Source organism: Aquarana catesbeiana, linkage group LG11, assembly GCF_042186555.1.
Source record: "Aquarana catesbeiana isolate 2022-GZ linkage group LG11, ASM4218655v1, whole genome shotgun sequence".
Classification (NCBI taxonomy): Eukaryota; Metazoa; Chordata; class Amphibia; order Anura; family Ranidae; genus Aquarana; species Aquarana catesbeiana.
The window spans coordinates 1,873,754-1,894,721 of record NC_133334.1 but is presented as its reverse complement, the minus strand read 5'-3'; the positions used below and the strand labels follow the sequence as shown (position 1 = coordinate 1,894,721).

At 43.7% G+C, this 20,968-nt stretch overlaps 1 protein-coding gene across 1 annotated transcript in view; it reads left to right on the top strand.

Annotated features, from left to right (window-relative positions):
- The window catches only part of LOC141111800 (hemicentin-1-like), a 247,029-nt gene that overhangs the window by 20,689 nt on the left and 205,372 nt on the right, over nucleotides 1-20,968 (top strand). The gene's annotated exons all lie outside the window — the stretch shown is intronic.

The window sequence follows — 20,968 nt, the reverse complement described above, 5'->3', positions numbered from 1 at the left end:
GCTGACCTCACACACATTATACTCTGATTGTACAGTGTGTGTAGGCAGGTCCAAACTGCAACTGAATTGCCACATAAATCACTAGGGGGGCTACTATAACACAGGGCTGATTGGGGCCTCACTGCTCTGCCCATATACAGTCCACAGACCACACTGAACTCCATTTTCTGCAACATATGCATGAATGGAGGGCTATGAAGCCTTCACTCACCATTCCCCTGGTTGCTATAGCATCTTCTGCATGCAGGGCCGTCTTTAATTTTTATTGGGCCCTGGGCAAACATTTTCTTGCCCCCCCCATTCTGAGACATACAAAAAATAGCAGGTAGACTCAAAATTTTACTGCAGCAGATCACGCAGCGATTGCAATTGTTTGCCAGAGGTTACAGCATATCCTTACTGCTCACTGGCTGGTTGCTAGAGGTTACAACACATCATTTCTGCTTGCCGATTGGTTGCTAGAGGCTAATGCACATTGTTAGCACTCACTGATTGGTTGCTAGGGGTTACAGCACATCATTACCACTTACTGATTGGTTTCTAGAGATTAAAGCAGATTACTTCTGTTCGCTGATTGGTTGCTAGAAGTTAATGCACATCATTACCTCTCACTGAGCAGTGGAGCAATCCCAAATAATTGAGCAAGTAAAGGGGCACATTAATACACATACTACAGGAGAGTGTCAGAGAGTGCAGACATACTGCGTGAGAGGTTCATAGACTGCAGACATACTGCAGGAGATTACCAGAGACTGCATGTAACGGAACGTCCCACACTCCACTTGAGTGCTTCCATCAGTATACCACTTCCTCCCAGTCTGACTCTAGATATCAGATATTCCAACCTCTCACAAAACACAAAACAAGGCGAGACTTGCTTAGCTGCTAACATGGACTGTTTTATTAGAACCAAAATTACAATTCTTTTTATACGGTAGAAGAGGAGATTCCCCCCTCCTGCTCATATTGCTCTAACAATACACCTGCAACAAATTAACATGAGCTAATTAACTAATCCCTTTAAGCAGCCGATGTGACTCTGTGCCCATCAGGATTTCACTACAGGTCAGACTTGTCACTGAGCTTCACGCAGTACATTATACATTATCATAAATACAACCACAGGACATTTTCTCACAATAGCAGGAGCTCCACTAGGAGTCGGTCCGTCTCCTACATTGTGACCTGTGCCCAATGCAGCGTGACTTGTGCCCAATGCAGCGTGACCTGTTCCCAATGCAGCATGACCTGTGCATGACCTGTGCCCAATGCAGTGTGACCTGTGCCCCATGCAGCGTGACTTGTGCCCCATGCAGCGTGACTTGTGCCCCATACAGCGTGACCTGTGCCCAATGCAGCGTGACCTGTGCCCCATACAACGTGACCTGTGCCCAATGCAGCGTGACCTGTGCCCCATGATGTCACACGTCCCGCATTGGATTGGTGTTCTGTCTATCAAAGGCGCCGGGCCAAGAGGTGGAGCTATGTGACGTGAGCCCCGGGAACACTGGAAGTTCTAATGAAAGCTACTACATCGGGCAATTCAGCTCTCTGCTGATCCGGGTGGCTTGCCTCTTCCTCTGCACAGGTGAGGCTGTATGGGGCACAGGCAACGCTGTATTGGGCACAGGTCACGCTGCATTGGGCACAGGTCACAGCTTGCCTCTTCCTCTCCTCTCTCTTCCCCTGGCTGGGAGACTGTGCCAACGGTGCTCTCATCCTCACTAGGCCCCACTTGGAATCCAGAAACGTCAGTGCAGCACTGGATGAAAGATGCAAGGGTCTGTCAGGAGTCCAGAAACTCATTGATCTTTTATACACACACTAATTACAAGCAAACAGATCACAGGTGAGGCTGGTTACCTTTAATAGCCATTCAAACCCCTTTGTGTCAACTTGTGTGCATCAGGCCAAAATCACCAGGGTATGTAAACTTTTGGTCAGGGTCATTTGGGTAGTTTCTGTTGTCATTAGGATTTAAAAAGAGCAAACACAGTTGATTGATAATAAATGGCTTCATCCAAACACTAATCATGAGTGAAAGAAAAGTTGTGTTTTCATTCATATTTTCTGAAAAATGGCCAAGAAATCATAAATTCTGCCAGGGTATGTAAACTTATGAGCACAACTGTACATAATCGTAGACTGGTATTCTTTGAGTATGGGGATAAAAATGGCAAATTCCTAGCTATGCTTTCTCAATATGACTATCTCAGAAATCTGCTCCCCAGATGGCACTAAGGTTATTTCCACCGAGGATATACTGGAAGGATTTTTAGGGTACTATATTCAGTTGTATGCTTCTTCCTCACCCCCCAATTTTGAGCTTTCCATCTTTCACGGAATTTCTTGCTCCGGTGGTATTGGGATGGTTATCTAACAGGCAGAGGTAACTCCTCTCATGTCCATTCACTGCAGAGAAGGTTCTTTCTGTTGTCCTTTTGTTTCCCAACGGGAAAGCCCCTGAACTGGATGGCCTCCCCATGGACTTCTATAGGGTTTATGGTGAGGTCTTTGCTTCTAGACTGGCATCCATGTATACTCAGAGATTGGACTCTCTCCCAACCCCCAAGACAGATGCACACATAATCTTACTTCATAAAGGCCCCCCCGTTGTGCACCTCTTACAGGCCCACTGCTCTCCTAAATTACAATTTAAAATGCTAACCAAGCTACTAAAATGTAGACTCAGCTGGGTCATTCACTCTCTTATAGATACTGACCAGACAGGCTTCATGCCCCACAAGTCATCCAATAGTAATATCTGAAGGCTCTTTACAAACATACATGTACAATACTCTAACATCACGGGTTGTTACATAGTTACATAGTAGGTGACGTTGGAAAAAGACAAAAGTCCATCAAGTCCAACCTATGTGTGTGATTATGTGTCAGTATTACATTACATATCCCTGTATGTTGCGGTCATTCAGGTGATTATCTAATCGTCTTTTAAAATTATTGATGGTTCCCGATGAGACCACCGCCTGTGGAAGGGAATTCCACATCCTTGCCGCTCTTACAGTAAAGAACCCTCAACGTAGTTTAAGGTTAAACCTCTTTTCTTCTAATTTTAATGAGTGGCCACGAGTCTTATTAAACTCTCTTCTGCGAAAAAGTTTTATCCCTATTGTGGGGTCACCAGTCCGGTATTTATATATTGTGGGGTCACCAGTCCGGTATTTATATATTGTGGGGTCACCAGTCCGGTATTTGTATATTGTGGGGTCACCAGTCCGGTATTTATATATTGTGGGGTCACCAGTCCGGTATTTGTATATTGTGGGGTCACCAGTCCGGTATTTATATATTGTGGGGTCACCAGTCCGGTATTTATATATTGTGGGGTCACCAGTCCGGTATTTGTATATTGTGGGGTCACCAGTCCGGTATTTGTATATTGTGGGGTCACCAGTCCGGTATTTATATATTGTGGGGTCACCAGTCCGGTATTTATATATTGAAATCATATCCCCTCTCAAGCGTCTCTTCTCCAGAGAGAATAAGTTCAGAGCTCACAACCTTTCCTCATAACTAAGATCCTCCAGACCCTTTATTAGCTTTGTTGCCCTTCTTTGTACTCGCTCCATTTCCAGTACATCCTTCCTGAGGACTGGTGCCCAGAACTGGACAGCATACTCCAGGTGCGGCCGGACCAGAGTCTTGTAGAGCGGGAGAATTATCGTTTTATCTCTGGAGTTGATCCCTTTTTAATGCCAATATTCTGTTTGCTTTGTTAGCAGCAGCTTGGCATTGCATGTCATTGCTGAGCCTATCATCTACTAGGACCCCCAGGTCCTTCTCCATCCTAGATCCCCCCCAGAGGTTCTCCCCCCAGTCTATAGATTGCATTCAGATTTTTGCCACCCAAATGCATTATTTTACATTTTTCTACATTGAACCTCATTTGCCATGTAGTCGCCCCTCCCCCATTAATTTGTTCAGGTCTTTTTGCAAGATTTCCACATCCTGTGGAGAAGTTATTGCCCTGCTTAGCTTAGTATCGTCTGCAAATACAGAGATTGAACTGTTTATCCCATCCTCCAGATCGTTTATGAACAAATTAAATAGGATTGGTCCCAGCACAGAACCCTGGGGGACCCCACTACCCACCCCTGACCATTCTGAGTACTCCCCATTTATCACCACCCTCTGAACTCGCCCTTGTAGCCAGTTTTCAATCCATGTACTCACCCTATGGTCCATGCCAACGCACCTTATTTTGTACAGTAAACGTTTATGGGGAACTGTGTCAAATGCTTTTGTAGAATCCAGATACACCACGTCTACGGGCCTTCCTTTATCTAGATGGCAACTCACCTCCTCATAGAAGGTTAATAGATTGGTTTGGCAAGAACGATTCTTCATGAATCCATGCTGATTACTGCTAATGATACCGTTCTTATTACTAAAATCTTGTATATAGTCCCTTATCATCCCCTCCAAGAGTTTACATACTATTGATGTTAGGCTAACTGGTCTGTAATTTCCAGGGATGTATTTTGGGCCCTTTTTAAATATTGGTGCTACATTGGCTTTTCTCCAATCAGCTAGTACCATTCCAGTCAGTAGACTGTCTGTAAAAATTAGGAACAACAGTCTGGCAATTACTTGACTGAGTTCCTTAACATAGATAACGAAAAGGCACCTCGACACAGTTGAATTGCCCTACCCATGGGAGGTACTGTGCAGAATGGGGCTTCCACTCTGCTTTATCTAATGGTTACGTGATCTATATACTCAACCCACTGTATCCACCAGGCTTGGGGACTGTCTGCTCTGTTTCCTTATCTAGAGGCAGGGCTGCCCCCTCTCTCCAACCGTTTATGCTCTGACAATGAAACCTTTTGCTGAGGCCCTTCTTAACTCTTTGGGATGAATAAAGTATTCTGTATCTCCCCTGATGTATGGGGACTTCGTATGGACTGGGTGGAGAAGCGGGTCACCCTGTATGCCGATGATCTTTTGTTATTCTTGCATGATGCTGGCCCCTCCCCACAGGTTGTGTCCTCAATACTTTTTTGGTGGTACCAGGCCTCCGTGTCAACTGGCATAAGTCCACCCTGTTTATGATTGACTCTGGAGTTTTGGAGCATGCCCCCCCGTGGACCTTCCGCTGCAGTTAATTGACAGGTTTAGATAATTAGGCGCCATTATTTCAAGCAAAGCTTCTCATTACGACTCTCTTAATCTACTGCCTGTAACGCACAATGTTAAAGTAGAACTATAGGCAAAACTTTGTTTACCCATTTTTGGATGAGTAAAGGGAGGGTTATAACTCCTGTCAGATTTCTTTTTTCCCATTTGTGTCTCTTTGTGGAGATTTCCCTTTCACTTTTTGTCTCATAGCCAAACAGGAAGTGAAAGGAAATCCCTGAAAATTAGGGAAATTCCTTGGAGACCCCCCAGATCACCAGAACCGACACGTTTCACACATATATCCAATGCTTAATCATAGCTTGAGACCCATATGACTTTTTTTTAATCTTTTTTTTTCCTCCACACAAATAAATAGTTTTCTTTTGGTGGTATTTAATCACCACTGGGGGGGGGGGGGGGGTTGCTAAATAAACACAAAAAGACTGAAAATGTTGAAAAAAAAATAAACCTTTTCAAAATTTGCTATGAGATTTTAAAAACAGGCAATTTTTCTCCTTCACTGATGGGCAATGGTAGGCAGCACTGATAGGTGACACTTATAAGGAGGCACTGGTGGGAACTGCTGGAACTGCACCGATTATCGGTGCCGATGTCCCTTTAACACAAGCCGGTTATCGGCTCTCCTCTCCTAAGGCTGTCAGTGTGAGGAAAGAAAAGCCTATAACCAGCTTGTGTTTATATTCTGTAATCAGCTGTCGTTGGACTCAGTGTTCAAAGAGCGTGCTGCCCGTGTGTGAGTAGCACGTTCATAGGAAGAAGACCTTGGATGCCCTCCCGGCAAACTAAGCCCGCGCTGTAGCCATCTTTCGGCTATAGTGCGGGCAGGAAGTAGTTAATCAAAATGAAAATACTTCCCAAGTTCACCACAAGGGGTTCCCAAATCCTTTCACCCAACTGAAGTAAATATTCACCTCTTTCTTATGGGGCCCTCAGACCCCAAGATACAAATTCACCACATATATAAGACTGCCCCTACATGGGGGACTGGTACTCCTGGACTGCCGAAAATACTTTCTTGCAACTCCAGTACTAGTCGATCAAAAACGAACCAAATTCCACCACAGGATGGAGCTGTGGGAATGTATTTATTTGGTAGAGAAGTGCCGTGTCCTATATGTCAAATTATCTAAATGGAAAGAGCAAAGAAAAATGGACTTTATAGGCACCAATTAAAAAATTGTATGTAAATTTTATTAACAAATAATACAAAAAAAATATTAAAATATTGCATATAAAGTGCAAGAAGCTAGCTAAATCTCTCTCAAAGGGGTCATGGACCTCAGAGGCATATCCTTACAATTAACGGACATGTCCCTATAATAAAGATAAAAGACACCAAACTTTAGCTCTACATGTTTCGCAATTTATTGCTTCTTCAGGAGCTTGTTTAATTAATCTGTAAAAGAGGGAAAGAGAAGAGACATACAAATACAAAAAATACAATTAATAATCAAGGTTTTGGTAGGGAGTCTCAACAATTTGTGGGTAGTACCATCAATAGGTGGACCTCAAGACATGCAAAGGGTGAAAAAGTTGAACATGAGGGGACGTGCCTGATACATACCCTGTATAGGATGTAAGGAGAATAGATAAAAGGGGGGAAAGAAGAAAAGAAAGGGACCAGAAAGGCAATGGCAGGGATAACGAAAAATTCCACTGTCAAAAGAACAGGCAAACAGCCCGACATAGGATAATTAAAGTGAATTAGGAAAGTTAGCTCAGAGCGTGGAAAGGTAGGTGTGATGAGCTACAACCATGTAGATATGAGCCTACCTTAAATGAAACTGTTAGGTAAATAAATCTGGATGGCTGGTACAGTGCTCAATAAAAGATAAGCTTTTGGATGGTAGAGTTGTGCCTGGTAATATATATCGTCACCTCTAAAATGTGTATATATATATAAATATAGGTGTGACAAAAGTGGGTGATAATAGTCCAAACCACACATAAATAAAGCAATAATATTATTGATAGAGTACAGGATCTCACCTCAAAATAGTGGATTTGTGTGTAGAGCCTTTATATCGAGCACAAACAATGCTTATATGAAAGGGCTACCAGCAGCAACAAGAAAGGGAAGCTTAGTTATGGTTTATATGCAGCGGCATAGTGAGTGGAGCATGGATAAAGATATGTGGCGCTACTCCATCAATCAGTGATAAATAAATAATCCAAAATCACAACTAGAATAAACTATGCTGTCGGATGAAGTACACACAATGGGCTCCACCTTGTATATAGTTATAGGCCTAGAGATGAATATCGCCGTACATAAGTAAATCAAAGAAAAAAATATATGCAATAAACACAATAAATGGTGAATACCAGTAATCAAAATGCTTAGAATCAAATGTGTGATTATAGTGCTCACATGAGTTGAATAAAAATAATAATAATAACCACCTCTCATCAGGTGGCAAAAATAAACCTGTGAATATAGTGAACTGGCTTCCCAGGCTGAAAAACACACTAGAACTCCATAAACAAACAGTGTCCAATGTATCGCAGGCACCAGCTGAAGATCAAATCATTTCTAGTACTGATGTCAAAAATACGTAAATCTTCAGCGTGAGCTAAAAAGTGGATGTATTAGACCAACATACAGTGCAAAGAGTCCCTACGGTCAACAAGAATTCCTATATGATCGACTATCTAAAAAATATTTTTCACAATAATGCAATCATATCATAATAATCTAGTGCATAATACGTGATAAAAACTGTAATACAATAAATCATAATTATAAATATTATAAATAATTTAAATTGATGAAAAATCAAAATATGATAGGACAGATAATCCCACAAACGAGACACTGTCCCAAACAGTGACAATAGTGCAATTAGTCCATACAGAAAGTGCAGTAGTGATTAGGGTAGGAGGAGTCAGGTGCCGACGCTTCTCGGGGACGGCCGAACCCGGAAGCTTTTTGACATCCACTGATTGCTGCTATTTTAAATGTAAGTTGCTATGTTTTTCAATAAACGTGTATTTAATACTGCACCATGAGACCTCTCCTTTGTTTTTAAACAAACTGCTGGGATTGCTGGGAGTGCTGGGAACTGCGGGAGGAGTTGCAGAGAGACGGACTCATCTGACACTAAAGAAACACTGAAGGAATCACATCCTCTCCTAGATTATCTACCCGCTTTACTTGGCCCATTGGGGGCCGCTGTTGGAGGTGAGAGGCTAGGGGAAACAATTGGGAGATGCACTAGAACGTGCATAGAAGAAAAGCACCAGTCACTGCACAAATTGCACCATATTCAAAGACTGTTTTGTGTGGAAGTCACCAATCACTACTGCACTTTCTGTATGGACTAATTGCACTATTGTCACTGTTTGGGACAGTGTCTCGTTTGTGGGATTATCTGTCCTATCATATTTTGATTTTTCATCAATTTAAATTATTTATAATATTTATAATTATGATTTATTGTATTACAGTTTTTATCACGTATTATGCACTAGATTATTATGATATGATTGCATTATTGTGAAAAATATTTTTTAGATAGTCGATCATATAGGAATTCTTGTTGACCGTAGGGACTCTTTGCACTGTATGTTGGTCTAATACATCCACTTTTTAGCTCACGCTGAAGATTTACGTATTTTTGACATCAGTACTAGAAATGATTTGATCTTCAGCTGGTGCCTGCGATACATTGGACACTGTTTGTTTATGGAGTTCTAGTGTGTTTTTCAGCCTGGGAAGCCAGTTCACTATATTCACAGGTTTATTTTTGCCACCTGATGAGAGGTGGTTATTATTATTATTTTTATTCAACTCATGTGAGCACTATAATCACACATTTGATTCTAAGCATTTTGATTACTGGTATTCACCATTTATTGTGTTTATTGCATATATTTTTTTCTTTGATTTACTTATGTACGGCGATATTCATCTCTAGGCCTATAACTATATACAAGGTGGAGCCCATTGTGTGTACTTCATCCGACAGCATAGTTTATTCTAGTTGTGATTTTGGATTATTTATTTATCACTGATTGATGGAGTAGCGCCACATATCTTTATCCATTATCTATCTTGGGGAATTGAGTTTACCTATCTATGTTGGCAGCTCTCTATCTGGTATTTTACCGTCAGTTTGGTAACTCTCTGTGTACATTGGGTCTTTGCGCACTGGTTCTTATATATTCATAGTGAGTGGAGCAAATACCAAGACAGGGCCATCTATAGAGAGAGAGATATAATCTAAATATACAAAGTGCATATAAACTGCCCAGCAATATGAGTACAGTAAACCAGATATGTAAAGAAACGAGCCTTACCAGAATAGATGTAGTAAAGAGTATAAACACATCCAACGGCGGAGTGCCGTGTGGGAGAGATATCCTGGTGAGAGGCTGAAAAATCAGCCTTAAAGGGGTTGTAAAGGTATTTTTTTTTTCTTTAAAAATAACAAACATGTTATACTTACCTTCACTGTGCAGCTCGTTCGTCACAGAGTGGCCCCGAACCTGCTTTTCTGGGGTCCCTCGGCGGCTGTTTCAGCTCCTCCCCGCAATAACTAACCACCTTAATGCGAGCTCCCTCGCATGGTGGTTCGTTATTGCGGGCGCGCTCCCGTGATACAGCCCGCGGCTATAGCTGCTCGCTGTATCACTCGGCCCCGCCCCCCGGCGCGCCGTGTCATTGGATGTGATTGACAGCAGCGCGAGCCAATGGCTGCGCTGCTTCCAATCCATCCACTGTAGCCAATCAGCGACCAGGCTGATCGGCTGAATAGAGGTCGGGAGCGAGCGGCCGAGTTTCGAGGTGTCAGGTAAGTAAAACGGGGGGGCTGGGGGCGGCGGTATTATCAAAAGTTTTTTCACCTTAATGCATAGAATGCATTAAGGTGAAAAAATTTATACCTTTACAACCCCTTTAAATGCACATCCCAATCAGGTGTGAGGCTTCCGCATCACCTGACTCGGCTTGGCAGAGCTGTGCGAGCATCCCCGCAACGGTCACGCATGCTCAGTACGCAATAGCGGCTGAAATAGACGCGGCCGCGCGAGAAGGGCATAGTCCTGAAGGTACCAGGGCTCAGAGCTCCCCCCAGTGGGCACTCCAAGATAACAGCATATAGACGATGTAGGGCAGATGTAAATAGCCTGTAAAGGGGTGATGGTGTGACCGAAGGGAGGATAGACCATGGGGGAGAATAACAGACCTAGACCTAATGCCGCATAAACCGTATCCAAGGGAAAGGATGGACTGCGGCTACCCTACCGCACATGCAACCAACATCACCAGCACGAGAGAAGTCCAAGAATTGATGCTAATTGGATCTCCACCACAGGCCTGAGACAAAAGCCTTTTTACAAAAGAATAAATCATGTAGAACCTACGGAAAAGAAAGAAAATATAAATAAAAAACAGTGAACATAATTTGTAAACATGACTGCAAAAACGTTTCATATGTGGCAAGAGTTGGGCAAGGGGTAGCAATTACATCTAAACAATAAATGTGCTAAAGAGGCAAGACCACATGATTGTACAATAGAATGTATAAGACTGGACAGTACCAAGCATAGCAACATGAAAGGGGAGGGGGAAGGGACCCGGAGACACTACAACAAGAGGCAAAAAGCTATAATGGAGTGTATGACCAGTTATAGCATTTATTCCAAGAAAAGGTAAGTTGACAAAAAGCCAATATATCAGAGAAAAGACTTGTAAGATTGTACTTCATTAATGCCTGGCCAACGTGTGGCATTAAGGGGTTATATCCATTTTGCCTCATGCTGGAGTATCTTCCTATCCCAATCCCCCCTTTGGGTCCTGTGGAACCACTGCCAAGACAATAAAAGTAGCAACAGAGGTATCAAATCGATGCCAAAGGTCAAGATGTCTACTTGTGGGACTAAGCATCCTGCCATTGGCGAAGGAGTAGATATGATCATTAATTCTTTGTCACAGTTGGCGAATTATTTTACCAATGTAAAAAACCCTGCATTTACACGTCATTAGATAGACTACCCCCTGGGTGTTGCAATCAGCCCAAAAATGTGGGTAAAAAAGCTCCCCATTGGGTAGTCTAAATCTACGGCCCGTAGAAATCCAAGGGCAGAGGGCGCAATGCCCACAGGTGTAGATTCCAAATTCCTTGGTAATGTGGCCATGAGAAGGAACAAAGTGACTTTTGGTCAATTTGTCACGCAGCGAGACTGCTCTTTTGAAGAAGATCTCTGGATGGTCACTAACATATTTACTCAAAATGGGGTCCTCATATAGGATGTGCCAATGTTTATTGAGCACATTTCCTAGTTGGTATTGTTGGTATGAGTATTGTGTAATAAATTTGACCGTAGAATGGTCTTCTGACTTAGTTTTTGTTTTTACACAATAGTGTATTTCTAGGTTGTTCATAGGCTCTAATAAAAGCTTTGTGTAGGAGCGATTTTGAATATCCCCGTTGAAGGAGTCGTTCCCTTAGACGGTTTGCATGGTATCTAAAATCACTGTCTCGAGTACAATTCCTTCTGAGTCGAATATATTGTGCGTAGGGAATGCTACGCACAAGTGTAGAGGGATGAGCACTGGACACGTGCAAAATCATGTTGCCAGCTGTGTCCTTTCGGTACAGCGTGGTAGCCAAGCAGTTATCATGATCTCTAAAATTAACAAGGTAAAGAAATGACATTTTTTGTGGATCACTCTTAATTGTGAACTTTAAGTTGTAAGTATTGTTGTTCAAGTGTTCAAAAAGGTATCCAAGGTTTGCTGTGAACCTACCCAGATGGCAAAAATATCGTATCTTAGCCACACCAGTATTTGACTGGTGTGGCTACTGAGTTTGTCATTGGAGAAAATATCACACTCCCAGCCCCCAGGTACAGGTTGGCGTAAGCCGGGGCACAACAAGTGCCCATGGCCATGCCCTGCACCTGGAGGTAGTGGGAGCAATTGAATGTAAACCAATTGTTTGTCAAGATGAAAAAAAGTTGTTTTAACAAAAACTCATTGAAGGGCCATAGATGGTGATCTTCCTCCATGAGGAAGGTGCGTACCGTCCGTACACCCTGCTCGTGAAGGATGCTGGAGTACAAGGCCTCCACATCTAAAGTCACGAGCAGGGTGTTGGGAGGGACCGCAACTCCCTCAATGTGCTTTAGGAGGTCTAGTGTATCACAAACATAGGATGGCAGTCATATGACATGGGGTGTCAAGAAAAAATCAATAAGTCTGCTGGCATTTTCAGTCAGTGAACCTATTCCGGAAACTATGGGCTAACCCGGGGGGGGGGGGCATATAAGTTCTTATGTAGCTTCGGGAGTGCATAAAATGTAGCAGTTCGGAAATTTGGTGTTGAGGTATGCACTGGTGTCCTCGTCAATCAGACGGGGAAGACGTCTGCAGCATTCAGCTGTTGCTCCCAGGCGCACACCTGTGCGCAAGCGCCAACCAAGGATGACCAGAACTACCATGGGTGCTTCTGCATGCGCGAACGTGACCGTGTGTTGGCACGCATGCGTGCACCTGTCACCAGAACTGGTGCCAGTCAGCCTATTTAAACGGAGCTTCAACGCAGGCTGGTTGCTGCTTGGTCTACAGCGTTACCTGAATCCTGATTCCTGTTTGTTTTACTTCTTCTACCGATCTGGCTTGTTCCCGATTACCGCTGCCTGCTTCCTGCCCTGACCCCTGGCTTCCCAATGGACTGATCTCTGTCTCCAGTTCCTGTTACCTAGCATCTGTTGCCGAACCTGCCTGTGACCCGACTACGCCTCTGCCTGCTGTCTATGCCTTATCTGCCCGTCTGTTGCCAGAACCTGCCTGTGACCCGACTACGCCTCTGCCTGCTGTCTGTGCCTTATCTGCCCGTCTGTTGCCAGAACCTGCCTGTGACCCGACTACGCTTCTGCCTGATCTGCCTGTCTGCTGTCTACCCTGGTTGTCTGATCCTGTTTCTGGCCGTCCAGCCTGCTACAAGCCCCTGCTGCCTGTGGTGCATCTCTGCCTATCTCCTGTCAAGTCCGACAGCCATCAGCCACCTCGCCTGCCTGCTACCTGCTGTGTGTCCGGCTTCCTGTTATGAGTTCGTGGCTACTGCTGATACAGACTTCTGGACTGATCATAGGCACTCTTACCCTGCCGTGCTCCTGAGCCTGCTGTCCCACTATCAGGGGCTCTCGAGCTGGAGCTGTACGAGAGGTCTTCCTCTACACGTCAGGCTCACCCACCAGGTACGTGACAGTACCAAGCAGCCATGACTGAGCCTGCAGGAGGAACCTCTCTCGTATCTGGAGTCTGCCAGAGCATCGCAGGCTTGACACAAGCAATCAAGACCCTGCAGGAAAAGTTTGTTCAGCTTGAAGAACATGTGCAGGTCCTGCCTCCTCCTGCCATTCCTGCTGCTGCATCTTCTGCAATGGTGTCAACCCAGACAGTGTCCAGTACTGACTCTTCTACAGTGAAGACATCCCCTGAGCCACGGGTGCCTTGTCCCGAAAGGTACTCCGGAGACCGGTCCAGAACATTCCGCAACGCCTGTCAACTCTATTTTTCACTTCAATCACAGACTTTCTCTACCGAGACTACCCAGGTGGGTTCATCATATCCTTGCTCCAGGGTGAACCCCAAACCTGGGCTCATCATCTGCTGGAAGTAAAGGACACACAACTTGATACCATGTCCTCCTTCTTCCAGGCTATGTCCCGATTGTATGAGGACCCTCAACGAACTGCTACTGCTGAGTCCTCTCTCCATGCAAGGCCGCTGATCGGTCGAGGACTATGTTATGAACTTCAGATGCTGGAGTGCAGACACAGGTTGGAACAACACAGCATTGCGGCATCAGTTCTGCCTGGAATTAGCGGAGGACCTGAAGGATGAGTTAGCTCATGTAGGGGTGCCGAGCTCACTGGAGGACTTAATTTCTGTATCCATCCAGATTGACCGTCGTCTTCGAGAACGCAGGCAGGAAAAGTCAACTGGTCAACCTCAGCCTGTGTGGATGATGCCTAAAGTTCCAGTTCGTGCCCAGCCAACATCTGTTAAGTTACCTTTCTCCAAACCAGCAACAGAGGCGTCCACACGACTTGGCCTGATCCGCCCATCACTTTCCTTTGAAGAACGGTCACAACGCTGTCAGGGCAATCTCTGCCTCTACTGTGGAGGGGCTGGCCATTATGTACGTAATTACACAACTAAAGGACGTAGAGGTCTCACCGCTTCTTCAGTTACCCAATCAGTCCTGCCAGCAACTTCCGCTCATCTGGCGCTTCCCATCACCTTCCAGTTTCCAGGCAGAAGCGTGTCTACAACAGCAATTGTGGATTCCGGGGCCTGTAGTTGTTTCATCGACTTGGCGTTCACAATTCAACAACATATTGCTCTCCTATCCAAGAAACAGGGACTTACTGTATTTCTGGCCGATGGCTCCTGTGTTAGGTCTGGACTGGTGACTAAGGAGACCCCTCCATTGCTGACTTTGACCCCTACCAATCACAAGAATCTTTTACGTCTAGATGCAATTTCCTCACCTCTGTTTCCTGTCTTTCTGGGTCTACCATGGCTTCAGGCCCATAACCCGCTGATTGATTGGAGCTCTGGTAGCATCAAGTACCAGTCATCATATTGTCAGCAGCACTGTCTATCTGAGCCCATCATGCCACCCACTGCACTACTTTGTATGGACATTGATACTGAACTTTACCAAAAGGTGCCCGAGGCCTATCATGAATATCTGGACATTTTCAGTAAGAGGGGGGCAGACACCCTACCTCCACACAGAGCCTATGATTGCCCCATCGAACTCCTGTCGGGGGCTGCAATCCCATTTGTTCGGATCTTCCCTCTGTCCGAAAAGGAACTAGGTGCCCTGAAGGAGTACATTGACGAGAGTCTTCAAAAGAGGTTCATCCGCCCTTCTACTTCACCTGCTGGGGCGGGTATATTCTTTGTGGAGAAGGACCATTCTCTACGGCCGTGTGTAGATTATCGCAAATTAAATAAAATCACGGTGAAGAATCGTTATCCCCTTCCCTTGTTCCAGAACCTTTCCAAAGACTTTGCTCTGCTTCCATCTTCATCAAACTTGACTTGAGGGGAGCCTACAGCCTTTTCCGCATACGTAAGGGAGATGAGTGGAAAACTACCTTTCGCACCCGTTTTAGCCATGACAAGTACCTCGTCATGCCCTTTGGTCTGTGTAATACGCCAACTACGTTTCAGCACTTCAGTAACGATGTCTTTAAGGACTATCTAGACATTTTTGTTATTGTTTACCTAGACGACATACTTGTGTTCTCCACTTCTCTTGCAAGTCAAGAATGTTCTCTGCCGTCTCCGTTCACACGGACTCTATGCCAAACCAGAGAAGTGTGAGTTCGAGCAGTGAAGTATCCAGTTCTTGGGATTAATCATATCCACTGGTGGGATTGAGATGGATCCCCAGAAAGTCTCAGCAATTCTGACCTGGCCAGCCCCCCACTGATAAGAAGGGAATTCAGCGATTCGTGGGGTTTGCTAATTTCTACCGCAGATTCATCAAGAACTTTTTCGGCCATCATCACACTCATCACACAACTTACCAAACAGGGCGTTGCCTGCCTGCTACCTGCAGTGTGTCCGGCTTCCTGTTATGAGTTTGTGGCTACTGCTGATACAGACTTCTGGACTGATCATAGACACTCTTACCCCGCCGTGCTCCTGAGCCTGCTGTCCCACTATCAGGGGCTCTCGAGCCGGAGGTGTACGAGAGGCCTTCTTCTACACGTCAGGCTCACCCACCAGGTATGTGACACCCATGTGGTAGGCATCTCCTATGAGTGATTTGTATTTGTTGATAAATCAATGGGTAGAACTAACTGTAATTCGGCGATACCAGGATCGATTACTAGGGACACCCATGCACATCTTGATGTACTACTGCTTAGTCATTAGTACAATATTCCCCCTTGTCCGCCTGTTTCACAACTAAATCAGGATGATTACATACTCTAGAAAGAGATTGCAATTGATCGCATGGTAAATTCTGGGGCATAGGGTCCAGTATGAGTTGCCTCATGTCTCCTATGGTGGCCGTAAGGAAGGCCCACACATGGTGATTGCTAGTCAAATCTGGGAATTTCTTGGACTTGGGTTTAAATTTCTTTATTGGTGTCGGCCCTAAAGATTGTAATCGTCCATTGGTCTCATTGGTAGGATATCCAGGCTCAGAAGGATCACTCTCATCTAATAAAAGGATAAGATCTATGAGGGCTCTGAACTCATCCATAGTGAAGTGTTTAATATTCTCGGAAAGTTCTCTATCTTGTTTGGAACGTATACGTTCATGATCAAAAAGAAATGTATAAGTTAGCTTTCTACAGACAAGGTAGAGATTTTTGATAGTGTCATATTTATCCAGATGAGGTGTGGTGCAAAAAAAAATCCAAATTTCAAGAGATCAATGTCTGCTTGACAAAAGGAGTAAGGAGTGAGGTTGATAATATCCAGCTCTACGTGTGGGTGGTCTGTGTTGGGGGTAAGGGAAAATTTGTGGGTAATGCCGCTGTGGATGCTAAGTGAGAATCCAAAGTGCTCTGTTTGGTGGGGGTCAGCAAGGGTGCTGTAGAGTTAGGTAGGAGTGATGATGTGTTCGTGGGAGGACCTGTAGATATGGTGGCAGAACCAGGGCCACCACCATGGTTAGGATTTACATTAGATCCAGGTGAATTTTGTAACAAATTAAGTGCTTGTGTTGCTATTGGACCTAGATAAGTGAGTGTCTGGGTGCCATCAGAGGCATCCTGATTAGAAACCATATGTGACTGATGAGAATGTGATTTGGACGCAGGTGGGTAGTGTTTAGTGGTCTCATCGGGGTGTTTCTTAGGGTTAGGGGTAAATGGTTGATTGCCATTCAGTCCTCGTTTCCGTGTACCTATATAGGAATTAGAACGTAAATTGGTGACTTGGGAAGGAGTAGGCCGCATAGAGGAAGAGGAGAGGGAGAAGTCAGATTCAGTGTCCTCCTCTCTGGAAGAGTAGCCTGGACCATGATTTGTGGACTTATGCCCCGTACACACGGTCGGATTTTCCAATGGAAAATGTGTGATAGGACCTTGTTGTCGGAAATTCGGACCGTGTATGGGCTCCATCACACATTTTCCATCGGATTTTCCAACACACAAAGTTTGAGAGCTTGCTATAAAATTTTCCGACAACAAAATCCGTTGTCGGAAATTCCGATCGTGTGTACACAAATCCGACGCACAAAGTGCCACGCATGCTCAGAATAAATAAAGAGATGAAAGCTATTGGCCACTGCCCCGTTTATAGTCCCGACGTACGTGTTTTACGTCACCGCGTTCAGAATGATCGGATTTTCCGACAATTTTGTGTGACCGTGTGTATGCAAGACATGTTTGAGCCAACATCCGTCGGAAAAAAACCTAGGATTTTGTTGTCGGAATGTCCGATCAATGTCCGACCGTGTGTACGGGGCATTAGGGCCTTGTTGGGTTCTTTTTGTTTTGTGGCATCAGATGCCATTGATAAGCATAGCCCTCCAAGAAGACAGTCTTATCTCTAAACAGTTTGGTCTGTTTTTTGGAGATAATATCTTTATTCAATCTGTTTAGTTACTCCTTAAGTTCCTGCCATTCATCAAATTGTACATGATCTTTCACAGCTTCTTGTTGTGTCTGCAGAGAGATGAGTTCTTGATCTAGGGCCAGTAAGACCGCTCAATACTGTAATACTAGAAGTTTAATCAATTCAGTACTACATTTAGTGAGTTCCTGTTCCCAATCATGTTTAAGTTTAAGGGTCACATTTTCAAAAGAAGGAAACAGTTGTATTCTAAGGCCTGTTGGACAGATGTTATCGTGTATGTATTGTTGAAAGGACTCAATATGCCAGTATAAATTAGATTTCTTTTTAAGAAGTCTCCTGGCTTTAGATAGATATTGGTTAAGTGCCAGATCATCTCTGGTAGAGGTATTGCAGTATGTAGTTCATTGACATACCCAGACCAAGCATCTCCTACAAAGTCCATTTTTACCTTATTAATAATACAGATGTCTAGTTGAAAAATCAGACACTATCTCCAATTCACTACAAGTTAGAAAACAAAGAGCCAATGAATCCGATGCCACACTAGAAAATTATCATATTGCAGTGTAGTAATGCTACATTAAGTCATATGATTAATAAAAAAAACATCTTTAGGAACATCCTACATGAGGACCCCATTTTGAGTAAATATGTTAGTGACCATCCAGAGATCTTCTTCAAAAGAGCAGTCTCGCTGCGTGACAAATTGACCAAAAGTCACTTTGTTCCTTCTCATGGCCACATTACCAAGGAATTTGGAATCTACACCTGTGGGCATTGCGCCCTCTGCCCTTGGATTTCTACGGGCCGTAGATTTAGACTACCCAATGGGGAGCTTTTTTACCCACATTTTTGGGCTGATTGCAACACCCAGGGGGTAGTCTATCTAATGACGTGTAAATGCAGGGTTTTTTACATTGGTAAAACAATTTGCCAACTACGACAAAGAATTAATGACCATATCTACTCCTTCGCCAATGGCAGGATGCTTAGTCCCACAAGTAGACATCTTGACCTTTGTCATCGATTTGATACCTCTGTTTCTACTTTTATTGTCTTGGCAGTGGTTCCACAGGACCCAAAGGGGGGATTGGGATAGGAAGATACTCCAGCATGAGGCAAAATGGATATAACCCCTTAATGCCACACGTTGGCCAGGCATTAATGAAGTACAATCTTACAAGTCTTTTCTCTGATATATTGGCTTTTTGTCAACTTACTTTTTCTTAGAATAAATGCTATAACTGGTCATACACGCCATTATAGCTTTTTGCCTCTTGCTGTAGTGTCTCCGGGTCCCTTCCCCCTCCCCTTTCATGTTGCTATGCTTGGTACTGTCCAGTCTTATACATTCTATTGTACAATCATGTGGTCTTGCCTCTTTAGCACATTTATTGTTTAGATGTAATTGCTACCCCTTGCCCAAGTGTTGCCACATATGAAACCTTTTTGCAGTCATGTTTACAAATTATGTTCACTATTTTTTATTTATATTTTCTTTCTTTTCCGTAGGTTCTACATGATTTATTCTTTTGTAAAAAGGCTTTTGTCTCAGGCCTGTAGTTGAGATCCAATTAGCATCAATTCTTGGGACTTCTCTGATGTGCTGGTGATGTTGGTTGCATGTGCGGTAGGGTAGCCGCAGTCCATCCTTTCCCTTGGAGACGGTTTATGCGGCATTAGGTCTAGGTCTGTTATTCTCCCCCATGGTCTATCCTCCCTTCGGTCACACCATCACCCCTTTACAGGCTATTTACATCTGCCCTACAGTGTCTATACGCTGTTATCTTGGAGTGCCCACTGGGGGGAGCTCTGAGCCCTGGTACCTTCAGGACTATGCCCTTTTCGCGCGGCCGCGTCTATTGCAGCCGCTATTCCGCACTGCACATGCGCAACCGTTGCGGAGATGCTCGCACAGCTCTGCCCGGCCGAGTCAGGTGATGCGGAAGCCTCACACCTGATTGGGATGTGCATTTAAGGCTGATTTTTCAGCCTTTCACCAGGATATCTCTCCCACACGGCACTCTGCCGTTGGATGTGTTTATACTCTTTACTACATCTATTCTGGTAAGGCTCGTTTCTTTAAATATCTGGTTTACTATACTCATATTGCTGGGCCCTTTATATGCACTTTGTATATTTAGATTATATCTCTCTCTCTATAGATGGCCCTGTCTTGGTATTTGCTCCACTCACTATGCCGCTGCATATAAACCATAACTAAGCTTCCCTTTCTTGTTGCTGCTGGTAACCCTTTCATATAAGCATTGTTTGTGCTCGATATAAAGGCTCTACACACAAATCCACTATTCTGAGGTGAGATCCTGTACTCTATCAATAAAATTATTGCTTTATTTATGTGTGGTTTGGACTATTATCACCCAATTTTGTCATACCTATAATATATATATATATATATATATATATATATATATATATATATATATATATATATATATATATATATATATATATATATATATATATATACATACATATGCGCACATATACATTTTAGAGGTGACGATATATATTACCAGGCACAGCTCTACCATCCAAAAGCTTATCTTTTATTGAGCACTGTACCAGCCATCCAGAATTATTTACCTAACCGTTTCATTTAAGGTAGGCTCATATCTACATGGTTGTAGCTCATCACACCTACCTTTCCATGCTCTGAGCTAACTTTCCTAATTCACTTTAATTATCCTATGTCGGGCTGTTTGCCTGTTCTTTTGATAGTGGAATTTTTTGTTATCCCTGCCATTGCGTTTCTGGTCCCTTTCTTTTCTCCCCCCCCCCTTTTATTTTTTCTCCTTACATCCTATACAGGGTATGTATCAGGCACGTCCCCTCATGTTCAACTTTTTCACCCTTTGCATGTCTTGAGGTCCACCTATTGATTGTTCTATGGTACTACCCACAAATTGTTGAGACTCCCTACCAAAACCTTGATTATTAATTGTATTTTTTGTATTTGTATGTCTCTTCTCTTTCCCTCTTTTACAGATTAATTAAACAAGCTCCTGAAGAAGCATTAAATTGCGAAACATGTAGAGCTAAAGTTTGGTGTCTTTTATCTTTATTATAGGGACATGTCCGTTAATTGTAAGGATATGCCTCTGAGGTCTATGACCCCTTTGAGAGAGATTTAGCTAGCTTCTTGCACTTTATATGCAATATTTTAATATGTTTTTTGTATTATTTGTTAATAAAATTTACATACAATTTTTTAATTGGTGCCTATAA